The sequence below is a fragment of the Symphalangus syndactylus genome, chromosome 2 (assembly GCF_028878055.3).
Source record: "Symphalangus syndactylus isolate Jambi chromosome 2, NHGRI_mSymSyn1-v2.1_pri, whole genome shotgun sequence".
In the NCBI taxonomy this organism is placed as follows: domain Eukaryota; kingdom Metazoa; phylum Chordata; class Mammalia; order Primates; family Hylobatidae; genus Symphalangus; species Symphalangus syndactylus.
In genome coordinates this window covers 40,113,777-40,127,442 of record NC_072424.2, presented here as the reverse complement: position 1 = coordinate 40,127,442, position 13,666 = coordinate 40,113,777, and the positions used below count along the sequence as shown (strand labels likewise).

The 13,666-nt window shown below is 37.0% G+C and overlaps 1 protein-coding gene across 3 annotated transcripts in view; it reads right to left on the bottom strand.

Annotated features, from left to right (window-relative positions):
* HPSE2 (heparanase 2 (inactive)) overlaps positions 1-13,666 on the bottom strand; it is a 772,172-nt gene that overhangs the window by 36,895 nt on the left and 721,611 nt on the right. The window lies entirely within an intron of this gene.

The window sequence follows — 13,666 nt, the reverse complement described above, 5'->3', positions numbered from 1 at the left end:
CCTTAGGCCCTGTTCATTTTTCTTCAATCTTTTTTCTTTCTGTTCCTCAGACTAGATAATTTCCACTGTCTTACCTTTGAATTTGCTGATTCTCTCTTCTGACTGCTCCAATCTGCCTTTGAATTCCTCTACTAAATTTTTATTTCAGTCACTATATTTTTCAGCTCCAGAATTTTTTTTTGTTTCTTTACAGGTTTTCTTTTTCTTTACTGATATTCCATTTTGTTTATACATCATTTTCTTGACTTTTTCCACATCTTCATTTAACATCTTCAAGAGAATTGGTTTAAAGTCTTTGCTTAGTAGATCTGCCATCAGGTCTTTTTCAATAATGGTTTCTATGGATTTATTTATTTTTTTCTTTGAATGAGCCATAATTTCTTGTTTATTTGTATGCTTTGTAATTTTGTTGTTGTTGGAAACTGGACATTTGAATCTAATAATGTGGTGACTCTGGAAATCACATCCTCTTCCTCCCTAGGGTTTGCTGGTTTTTAGTTGTTTTTGGTGTGTGTGTGTGTGTGAGTGTGAGTGTGTGTGTGTTTAATTATCATAGGCTGTCTCTGTGCCAAGGATCAGCCTGAGGTACAAACTTAAGGTCTTCTCAGGTCTTTTTTGAGCCTGCACCTTTTCTTGGGTATGCGTACTTTCTACTTTTCCCTGTATACACAGTTACTTTTGAATGTTCCTGTATTTAATGTGTGAAAGGAAAAAGAAGAAAAAAGGAGGAGAGTAAAAAAACAAAACAAAACAAAAAGGCACCAATTTTTTAAATCCCCTACAGTCACTTCAGCCAGAGGGGGAGGGGCTTACATCAATGGAGAGAGGTGCAACAACAATGGTTGCCTGCCTCTTTATCTGCACCTGTTGGTCAGAAGCAGTAATCAGAGATGAGAGTAGAGATCCTTGGTATTTAGAGGATGGGGTATTTTTTGACCACTCTGACTTCCTGCAAGCTGTATGCAAACTGCTCCAGGAACACATACACAGCTATCTGCCATAGGGCTAAAAGGTGGGGAATGGGTAGTCACTACTGAGCTAAGAGCTGAAATTGACCAAAATTAATGCAATTCACCTTCCTAGCCTTCCCTTGAAAGTTGCAAGCCTTTAATAGGCCTAAGAGTTCTAAAACAGTTACATGAGACAGATTCTGCCAGTGCAATTGCTGTCTGAGTGAAGAGACAGATTCATGATGCTTCCTATTCTGCCACCTTTCCAGAATCCTCTGTAACATAGCTTTTAATTTTGGTAGTAACAATCCTTTAGTTGTATATGGTATAAATATTCTGTTCAAGTTTGTATTTGACTTTTATCACTTTTTATGGTTTTTTGACATGGAGAATTAAAAAAAGATTTATAGGAAAACACATCAATATTTTTCTTTTGGTTTCTTTTTTTAATTCTTAGTAAGTCCTTCCTCATATAAGGATTAGCTACATCTTCACTTATATTTCTTCTAGTTCTTTTTTATATTATTTAAACATTTAAACTTTTAATTCATTGAAAATGATTTGATGTATACTATTAAGTTTGCTATTTTTTAAGTAGTCTAGTAATTATTTTAGTATCATATAATGAATAACCTATCCGTAAGCCCACCGTTATCACATACTAAGTAACAGTAAGTCTTCACTTAATGTCATCAAGAGGTTCTTGGAAATTGTGACTTTAAGTGAAACGATGTGTAACAAAACCACTTTTTTCCTCATTAACATTATAATGAAATGACATTGAGCAAAATGACATTATTTGAGGATGTGCTGTACATCATTTCACTTAAAGTCACAGGTTTCTAAGAATCTATCAGTGACATTAAATGAGGACTTTGTGTGTATGTGTGTGCATCTTATGATGTGGGATATTCGTGATATACCGATAAATAGTATATGTGATTCTGTGTCTAGATTTTCTATTCTCTTCCACTGAACTCTCAATTTTTAATCGGTTTCACAGCATTTTCATTATTATCATTTATATTTTAATATCTACAGATTCAAGTCTATTTCATTATACTTTTATTATTTTGTTCAAACTTTTCTTATTTAGGCATATTTATTTAAAGCATTTTTGAAATTGATATATAATCAATACACATATTTTCAGGGTGCATGCAATAATTTAATTTGATCATAAATTTGTAAAGATCAAGTCAATGTAACTGAGATTTCCATCACCTCATACTCATTTGTTTTTCCAAATAAATTTTGAAATCATTTTCTTTTTTAAAAATTTCAATATTGACCTCAAGCAGAATGAGATCATTTTCTTGTAGCATTGTTGCAGAGAATTTTGAAGCTAGCATGAGTTTGTTCTATGTATAGGTAGCCTGTTTATTTTCTAGTATTTGTGTTTTGCTAGGATGCTTATAGAAGTCATGTTTTATCCTTAATTTTAAGAACTTTGGCCAGAAATCTGTCAATATGAGTTTCCACATTAATTTGCCAGTATTAGGGAGAGTACTTTTGATCTGAAAGACAAACACTTTTCTTTAGCCTCTGAGAACTTTCTTTAAATATAGCTTTGAGGAGATTGGATCATCATGGTGGATGGGAGACAGGACTATATTGCAGCTCCAACTCGGACAGACAAAGCAGCATGCGGAGGCTCGCATCATGAATTTTAGCTCTAGATCAACTGCAAGAAAAAACCAGCAATCCTGAGAGGACCCACAGACCCTCTGAAGGAAGCAGACTGCTTCTGCAGGACCTGGGAGACACCCTAAATACTGTGCTGGTATCCACTGTTGAGGGACCCATAGATGGTTCCCATCACAGGACTCTGTGCAGACAACCCCCAGTACCAGCTTGGAACTGGGTAGACTTGCTGGGTGGCTAGACCCAGAAGACAGACAACAATCACTGCAGTTCAGCTCACAGGAAGCCACATCCATAGGAAAAGGAGGAGAGTACTACATCAAGGGAACACCCCATGGGACAAAAGATTCTGAACAGCAGCCTTTAGCTGTAGACCTTCCTTCCCTCTGACAGAGCCTACCCAAATGAGAAGGAACCAGAAAACCAACTCTGGTAATATGACAAAACAAGGCCCTTTAACACCTCCAAAAAATCACACTAGTTCACCAGCAATGGATCCAAACCAAGAAGAAATCCCTGATTTACCTGAAAAAGAATTCAGGAGGTTAGTTATTTACACTGATCAGGGAGGCACCAGAGAAAGGTGAAGCCCAATGCAAGGAAATCCAAAAAACGATACAAGAAGTGAAGGGAGAAATATTCAAGGAAATAGATAGCATAAAGAAAAAACAATCAAAACTACAGGAAACATTGGACACACTTATAGAAGTGCAAAATGTTCTGGAAAGTCTCAGCAATAGAACTGAACAAGTAGAAGAAAGAAATTCAGAGCTCAAGGATAAGGTCTTCAAATTAACCCAATCCAACAAAGACAAAGAAAAATAATAAGAAAACATGAACAAAGCCTCCAAGAAGTCTTGGATTATGTTAAGTGATGAAACCTAAGAATAATTGGTGTTCCTGAGGAAGAAGAGAAATCTGAAAGTTTGCAAAATATATTTGGGGGAATAATCGAGGAAAACTTCCCTGGCCTTGCTAGAGACCTAGACATCCAAATACAAGAAGCACAAAAATCGCCTGGGAAATTCATCGCAAAAAAATCATCACCTAGGCACATTGTCATCAGGTTATCTAAAGTTAAGATGAAGGAAAGAATCTTAAGAGCCGTGAGACAGAAACACCAGGTAACCTATAAAAGAAAACCTATCAGATTAACAGCAGGTTTCTCAGCGGAAACCCTACAAGCTAGAAGGGATTGGGGCCCTATCTTCAGCCTCCTGAAACAAAACAATTATCAGCCAATAATTTTGAATCCAGAAAAACTAAGCATCATATATGATGGAAAGATACAGTCTTTTTCAGACAAACAAATGTTGAGAGAATTCACCACTACCAAGCCACCACTACAAGAACTGCTGAAAGGAGCTCTGAACTTTGAAACAAATCCTGGAAACACAACAAAACAGAACCTCTTTAAAGCATAAATTACACAGGACATATAAAACAAAAATACAAGTTAAAAAGCAAAAACAAAAACTAAAAAAACCAAGGTACACAGGCAACAAGCAGCATGATAAATGCAAAGGTACTTCACATCTCAATACTAGCATTGAATGTAAATGGCCTCAACGCTCCACTTAAAAGATACAGAACTGTAGAATGGATAAGAACTCACCAACCAACTATCTGCTGCCTTCAAGAGACTCACCTAACACATAAGGACTCACATAAACTTAAAGTAAAGGGGTGGAAAAAGGCATTTCATGCAAATGGACACCAAAAACAAGCAGGAGTAGCTATTCTTTTTTTCTTCTTATTATTATACTTTAAGTTTTAGGGTACATGTGCACAATGTGCAGGTTTGTTACATACGTATACATGTGCCATGTTGGTGTGCTGCACCCATTAACTCGTCATTTAGCATTATGTATATCTCCTCATGCTATCCCTCCCCTCTCCCCACACCCCACAACAGTCCCCGGAGTGTGATGTTCCCCTTCCTGTGTCCATGTGTTCTCATTGTTCAAATCCCACCTATGAGTGAGAACATGCAGTGTTTGGTTTTTTGTCCTTGTGATAGTTTACTGAGAATGATGTTTTCCAGTTTCATCCATGTCCCTACAAAGGACATGAACTCATCATTTTTTATGGCTGCATAGTATTCCATGGTGTATATGTGCCACATTTTCTTAATCCAGTCTATCGTTGTTGGACATTTGGGTTGGTTCCAAGTCTTTGCTACTGTGAATAGTGCCGCAATAAACATACGTGTGCATGTGTCTTTATAGCAGCATGATTTATAGTCCTTTGGGTATATACCCAGTAATGGGATGGCTGGGTCAAATGGTATTTCTAGTTCTAGATCCCTGAGGAATCGCCACACTGTCTTCCACAATGGTTGAACTAGTTTACAGTCCCACCAACAGTGTAAAAATGTTCCTATTTCTCCACATCCTCTCCAGCACCTGTTGTTTCCTGACTTTTTAATGATCACCATTCTAACTGGTGTGAGATGGTATGTCATTGTGGTTTTAATTTGCATTTCTCTGATGGCCAGTGATGATGAGCATTTTTTCATGTGTTTTTTGGCTGCATAAATGTCTTCTTTTGAGAAGTGTCTGTTCATGTCCTTTGCCCACTTTTTGATGGGGTTGTTTTTTTCTTGTAAATTTGTTTGAGTTCATTGTAGATTCTGGATATTAGGCCTTTGTCAGATGAGTAGGTTGCAAAAATTTTCTCCCATTGTGTAGGTTGCCTGTTCACTCTGATGGTAGTTTCTTTTGCTGTGCAGAAGGTCTTTAGTTTAATTAGATCCCATTTGTCAATTTTGGTTTTTGTTGCCATTGCTTTTGGTGTTTTAGACATGAAGTCCTTGCCCATGCCTATGTCTTGAATGGTAATGCCTAGGTTTTCTTCTAGGGTTTTTATGGTTTTAGGTCTAACATGTAAGTCTTTAATCCATCTTGAATTAATTTTTGTATAAGGTGTAAGGAAGGGATCCAGTTTCAGCTTTCTACATATGGCTAGCCAGTTTTCCCAGCACCATTTATTAAATAAGGAATCCTTTCCCCATTTCTTGTTTTTGTCAGGTTTGTCAAAGATCAGATAGTTGTAGATAGGCGGCGTTATTTCTCAGGGCTCTGTTGTGTTCCATTGATCTATATCTCTGTTTTGGTACCAGTACCATGCTGTTTTGGTTACTGTAGCCTTGTAGTATAGTTTGAAGTCAGGTAGCGTGATGCCTCCAGCTTTGTTCTTTTGGCTTAGGATTGACTTGGCGATGCGGGCTCTTTTTTGGTTCCATATGAACTTTAAAGTAGTTTTTTCCATTTCTGTGAAGAAAGTCACTGGTAGCTTGATGGGGATGGCATTGAATTTATAAATTACCTTGGGCAGTATGGCCATTTTCACGATATTGATTCTTCCAACTGAAATTGTGGCAATAATCAATAGCTTACCAACCAAAAAGAGTCCAGGACCTGATGGATTCACAGCCAAATTCTACCAGAGGTACAAGGAGGAGCTGGTACCATTCCTTCTGAAACTATTCCAATCAACAGAAAAAGAGGGAATCCTCCCTAACTCATTTGATGAGGCCAGCATCATCCTGATACCAAAACCAGGCAGAGACACAACCAAAAAAGAGAATTTTAGACCAATATCCTTGATGAACATTGATGCAAAAATCCTCAACAAAATACTGGCGAACTGAATCCAGCAGCACATCAAAAATCCTATCCACCATGATCAAGTGGGCTTCATCCCTGGGATGCAAGGCTGGTTCAACATACGCAAATCAATAAATGTAATCCAGCATATAAACAGAACCAAAGACAAAAACCACATGATTATCTCAATAGATGCAGAAAAGGCCTTTGACAAAATTCAACAACCCTTCATGCTAAAAACTCTCAATAAATTAGGTATTGATGGGACATATCTCAAAATCATAAGAGCTATCTATGACAAACCCACAGCCAATATCATACTGAATGGGCAAAAACTGGAAGCATTCCCTTTGAAAACTGGCACAAGACAGGGATGCCCTCTCTTACCACTCCTATTCAACATAGTGTTGGAAGTTCTGGCCAGGGCAATTAGGCAGGAGAAGGAAATAAAGGGTATTCAATTAGGAAAAGAGGAAGTCAAATTGTCCCTGTTTGCACATGACATGATTGTATATCTAGAAAACCCCATTGTCTCAGCCCAAAATCTCCTTAAGCTGATAAGCAACTTTAGCAAAGTCTCGGGACACAAAATCAATGTACAAAAATCACAAGCATTCTTATACACCAATAACAGACAAACAGAGAGCCAAATCATGAGTGAACTACCATTCACAATTGCTTCAAAGAGAATAAAATACCTAGGAATCCAACTTACAAGGGACGTGAAGGACCTCTTCAAGGAGAACTACAAACAACTGCTCAATGAAATAAAAGAGGATACAAACAAATAGAAGAACATTCCATGCTCATGGTTTGGAAGGGGTAGCTATTCTTTTTTCAGACAAAACAAACTTTAAAGCAACATCAGTTAAAAGAGACAAGGAGGGACATTATATAATGGTAAAAGGCCTTGTCTAACAGGAAAATATCACAATCCTAAATATATATGCACCTAACACTGGAACTCCCAAATTTATAAAACAATTACTAATAGACCTAAGAAATAAGATAGAGAGCAACACAGTAAATAGTGGGGGACTTCAATACTCCACTGACAGCACTAGGCAGGTCATCAAAAGACAGAAAGTCAACGAAGAAACAATGGATTTAAACTATACCTTGGAACAAATGGACTTAAAAGATATATACAGAACATTTCACCCAACGACTGCAGAATACACATTCTACTCAACAGTGCATGGAACTTTCTCCAAGATAGAACATGTGACAGGCCATAAAATGAACCTCAATAAATTTAAGAAAACTGACATTATATCAAGCACTCTCTCAGACCACAGTGGAAATAAACTGGAAATCAACTCCAAAAGGAACCTTCAAAACCATGCAAATACATGAAAATTAAATAACCTGCTCCTGAATGAGCATTGGGTCAAAAATGAAATCAAGATAGAAATTAAAAAATTATTCAAACGAAACGACAATAATGAAACAACCTGTCAAAACCTCTGGGATACAGCAAAGGTGGTGCTAAGAGGAAAGTTCATAGCCCCTAAATGCCTACACTGAAAAGACTGAAAGAGCACAAACTGACATTCTAACGTCACACCTCAAGGGACTGGAGAAGCAAGAACAAACCAAACCCAAACCCAAAAGAAGAAAGGAAATAACCAAGATCAGAGCAGAGCTAAATGAAATTGAAACAAACAAAAAATACAAAAGATAAATGAAACAAAAAGCTGGTTCTTTAAAAAGATAAATAAAATTGATAGACCATTAGCAAGATTAACCAAGAAAAGAAGAAAAGAAGATTCACTAAGAAGAGAGAAAGTCTAAATAACCTCATTAAGAAATGAAACAGGAGATATTATAACTGACACCACTGAAATACAAAAGATCACTCAAGGCTACTGTGAACACCTTTATGCATATAAACTAGAAAACCTAGAAGAGGTGGATAAATTCCTGGAAAAATACCCTCCTAGCTTAAATCAGGAAGAATTTGATGCCCTGAAGAGACCAATAACAAACATCGAGATTGAAATGGTAATTTAAAAATTGCCAACAAAAAAGTCCAAGACTAGACAGATTCACAGCAGAATTCTACCAGACACTCAAAGGATTGGTACCAATTCTTTTGACATTATTCCAAAAGATAGAGAAAGAAGGAACCCTCCCTAATTCATTCTATGAAGCCAGCATCACCCTAAAACCAAAACCAGGAAAGAACATAACCAAAAAAGAAAACTACAGACCAATATCCTTGATGAACATACATGCTAAAATCCTTAACAAAATACTAGCTAATCGGATCGATCCAACAACATATCAAAAAGATATTCTACCATGATCAAGTGGATTTCACACTAGGGATGTAGGAATGGTTTATCACATGCAAGTCAATAAATGTGATATACCACATAAACAAAATTAAAAACAAAAATCACATGATCATTTCAATAGATGCAGAAAAAATACTTGACAAAATCCAGCATCTCTTTATGATTAAAACTCTCCAGCAAAATCGGTATATGAGGGACATACCTCAATGTAATAAAAGCCATGTGTGACAAACCACAGCCAACATAATACTGAATGGGGAAAGATTGAAAGCATTCCCTCTGAAAACTGGAACAAGGCAAGGATGCCCACTCTCCTCACTCGTCTTCAACATAGTATTGGAAGTCCTAGCCAGAGCAATCAGACAAGAGAAAGAAAGGGCATCCAAATTGGTAAAGAGGAAGTCAAACTGTCACTGTGTGCTGATGATATGATCGTTTACTTTGAAACCCCTAAAGACTCCTCCAAGAAAGCTCCTAGAATAAAATAATTCAGCAAAGTTTCTGAATACAAGATTAATGTACACAAATCGGTAGCTCTTCTATACACCAACAGCAACCAAGTGGAGAATCAAATCAAGAACTCAACCCCTTTTACAATATCTGCAAAAAAAAAAAAAAAAAAAAAAAAACTTAAAAATATACCTAACCAAGGAGGTGAAAGACCTCTACAAGGAAAACTACAAAACACTGCTTAAAGAAATCACAGATGACACAAACAAATGGAAACACATCCCATGCTCATGGATGGGTAGAGTCAATATTGTGAAAATGACCATACTTCCAAAAGCAATCCATAAATTCAATGCAATCCCCATCAAAATACCGCCATTATTCTTCACAGAATTAGAAAAAACAATTCTAAAATTCATATGGAACCAAAAAAGAGCCTGCATAGCCACAGCAAGACTAAGCAAAAAGAACAAATTTGGAGGCATCGCACACTACCTGATTTCAAACTATATTATTAGGCCATAGTCACCAAAACAGCATGGTAATGGTATAAAAATAGGCACATAGACCAATGGAACAGAATAGGGAACCTAGAAATAAACCCACATACTTACAGCCAACTGATCTTCGACAAAGCAAACAAAAAAATAAAGTGAGGAAACGTTACACTTTTCAACAAATGGTGCTAGGATAACTGGCTGGCCACATGTAGGAGAATGAAACTGGATCCTCATCTCTCACCTTATACAAAAATCAGCTCAAGCTGGATTAAGAACTTAAATCTACAATCTGAAACTATAAAAATTCTAGAAGACAACATTGGAAAAATCCTCTAGATATTGGTTTAGGCATGGATTTCATGAACAAGAACCCAAAAGCAAATGCAATAAAAACAAAGATAGTTGGGACTTAATTAAACTAAAGCGTTTTTGCACGCCAAAAGGAACAGTCAGCAGAGTAAACAGACAATCTATACATCTGTCAAAGGATTAGTATCCAGAATCTACAACGAACTCAAACAAATCAGTAAGAAAAAAACAAACAATCCATCAAAAAATGGGCTAAGGACATGAATAGACAATACTCAAAAGAAGATTTACAAATGGCCAACAAACATATGAAAAAATGCTCAATAGGCCTGGTGCAGTGGCTCATGCCTGTAATCCCAGCAGTTTGGGAGGCTGAGGCGGGTGGATCACCTGAGGCCAGGAGTTTGAGAGCAGCCTGGCCAACACGGTGAAACCCTGTCTCTACTAAAAATACAAAAATTAGCTGGGCATGGTGGCAGGCATCTGTAATTTCAGCTACTCAGGAGGCTGAGGCAGGGGAGTTGCTGGAACCCGGGAGGTGGAGGTTGCAGTGAGCCAAGATTGCGCCATTGCACTCCAGCCTGGGTGACAACAGCAAGACTCCATCTGAAAAAAAAAAAAAAAAAAGCAAAAAGAATAAAAGAAAACGCTCAACATAACTAATGATCAGGGAAATGCAAATCGAAACCACAATGCAATCCAACCTTACTCCTGCAAGAATGGCTGTAATCAAAAAATCAAAAAACAGTAGTTGTTGTGTGTGGATGCAGTGAACAGGGAACACTTCTACACTGCTGGTGGGAATGTAAACTAGTACAGCCACTATGGAAAACAGTGTGGAGATTCTGTAAAGAACTAAAAGTGGAACTACCATTTCATCCAGCCATCCCACTACTGGGTATCTACCCAGAGGAAAATAAGTCATTATATGAAAAAGATACTTGCACACACATGTTTATAGCAGCACAATTCACAATTGCAAAATCATGGAACCAACCCGAATGCCCCCCAATGAACAAGTGAATAAAGAAACTGTGGTATATTTATACAATGGAATACTACTCAGCCATAAAAAGGAATGAATTAATGGCATTTGCAGCGACTTGGATTAGATTGGAGGCTATTATTCTAAGTAAATTAACTCAGGAATGGAAAACCAAACATGTTCTCACTGATATGTGGGAGCTAAGTTATGAGGATGCAAAGGCATAAGTATGATGCAGTGGACTTTGGGGACTTGGGGGGAAGAGTGGGAGGGGAGCAAGCGATACAAGACTACAAATAGGGTGCAGTGTATACTGCTCAAGTGATGGGCACAGCAAAATCTCACAAATCACCACTAAAGAACTTACTCATGTAACCAAATACCACCTTTACCCCAATAACTTACGGGAAAAAAATCACTGAATAACTTATTTAGATTTTTTTGGATTAAGGTTGAATATTAAAGGTGAAATAAACAAATGAACATAGCTTTGAATTCATATTTCTTTCTATTGCTCCAATCTCTGCTTCAGGAATCTATTAGATCTCTATCCTCAGTTCTGCACATCTATCATCTCCTTTCTGATTTTTTTTAAACATTTTGTTTTTCACTCTGCAAGAGGTTGTCTCAAGTTTGTCTTCCACATTGCTATACCTATTTTCTTCAGGACTATTTCTGTTATTTACTATGTCCAATGAACATTTTAATTGTTATTATAATTTTAGTTTCCTTGTAATCCTTTCTTGTCTCCTTTAGCTCACCTTATTGTCTGACTCTCATTTAAATTTTTTTCCATTTTATGTATATTATGTATGTGTTTTCCATATACAGCAGACTATATGTAACTTACATGAGTTCTGAAGCATATGAGAACCTGCCATCCACTGTAAAAGCTACCATAATGGGGCCGGGCGCGGTGGCTCATGCCTGTAATCCCAGCACTCTGGGAGGCCGAGGTGGCCAGATCACAAGGTCAGGAGATCAAGGCCACCCTGGCTAACACGGTGAAACCTCGTCTCTACTAAAAATACAAAAACAAAATTAGCTGGGCGTGGTGGCAAGCACCTGTAGTCCCAGCTATTCGGGAGGCTGAGGCGGCAGAATGGCGTGAACCCAGGAGGTGGAGCTTGCAGTGAGCTGAGATCGCACCACTGCACTGCAGCCTGGGTGACAGAGTGAGACTCCGTCTCAAAAAATAAATAAATAAATAAATAAAAGCTACCATAATACCCACACTGTTGCATTGAGTTCTGTGATTCTTCTCTTTGCCATTATTTCCTTACTTTATATTTTATAGCTTTATCCACATATCTACTCCTATGCAATATATTATTCAGTGCGTTAGCGTTATAAAAATGGTATGTAATTTCCTGTGTCTTAATTTTTTCACTTAACTTTATGCTTCTAAGATTCATCCAGGTTGTTACATGCACTTACAGTTTGTTCCTTTTTAATTTTGAATAATACTTCATTGTGTGAACATCCTACAATTTATTTATCTATTCTCCTACTGATGGATATTTGTGACCAGACTTTTGCTATTATAAGCAATGTGGTTTTGAAATTCTTGTTCCTGTTTCTTTATATACAAGTGAGAAAATCTGGAGGAATGTTACTCCAACTGTGACTGGCGACCAGCAGCAACTTAATCAGCTGGGTGCTTCAAAGGAATGCAAATTAATGGACTTCACCCCAGGCCTAATGATTTAGAATCTCCAGGGAGTGAGGATCCAAAATTGTGTGACACTCTAGGTGATTCTGATGCTCATTAAAGTTTAAGAAGCTCGTTCTAGAGTATATACCTAAGAGTGGAATTGCTGTGTCATATACAGGTATATGTATGACACTTTATAGGATTATGCCCAGTTGTTTCCCAAAGTGATTCCAGCTATTCCAACTATACTCCCTCCACCAGTGTCCATATGATCTCCTCTTGATTTACATCCTTGCCCACACTCAGAGTTTTCAGACTTCTTAATTTTCTCTTTTTGTGTGTTAAGAAGTCCTTCCCTATATCTAGTTCATAAAGATATTCTATATTTTCTTTTTAAACTTTTAAAGTTTTTTTTTCTTTCATGGATAAATCTTTAACCAATCTAGAATTGGTCTGGGGTACTTAATGAGACAGGTATATAATTTCATATTTTTCCATAGGGATAGTCCAGCATCATTTATTACATCATCTCTCCTTTCTTTAGTGATCTGAAATGTCCTGTGTCCTGTATTAAACTCCCACATATTCATGAGTCTGTTTCTGGGCCTCTATTCTGCCCTGTTTCTTTGTCCTGTACTCATACCACACTGTTTTAATTACCATTGTTTTATACTGTGTTGAAATCTGATAGAGCGAGTCCTCCTTTCTTAGAAATGGCTTTGTTAATCTTTAGTCTTTGCTCAGTTATAGACACTTCGGCATCAGATTATCTAGTATCTAAACAAAATCTGTTGGAACTTCGGAATTGCATAAAATTTATAATTCAAATGAGGAGAATTTACCTTTTTATGATACTGAGTCTTTTTATCTATAAAGATGAAAAAAAACTGAAAAAGAACTCTTTCCAAGTAAGGAATCTTTATTTTCTCTTTCTGCTTTGAAGGTGAAAGTTCCCAATCATGTACTTTTTCTCTATTAAGAAATGGTCCTAGATCTTTTATAATGAAAATAAATCTTTAATGGAGGAGAAAATGTGAAAACCTTTTCAGTTTAGAGAATTAAGTCAAAAAACATTTTATTTTTAGGAGTTTGCTATTAACCATTTAGTGCAAAGCAATAAGGAAAATACAGTGTTAACCCCCAAACTTGTCCTGTTGGCAGATTCACTGATTTTCCATTTCTTTCTTTTTTTTGAGACAAGGTCTTGCTTTGCTGCCCATGCTGGAGTGCAGTGGTGTGTTACCACAGCTCATTGCAGCCTTAACC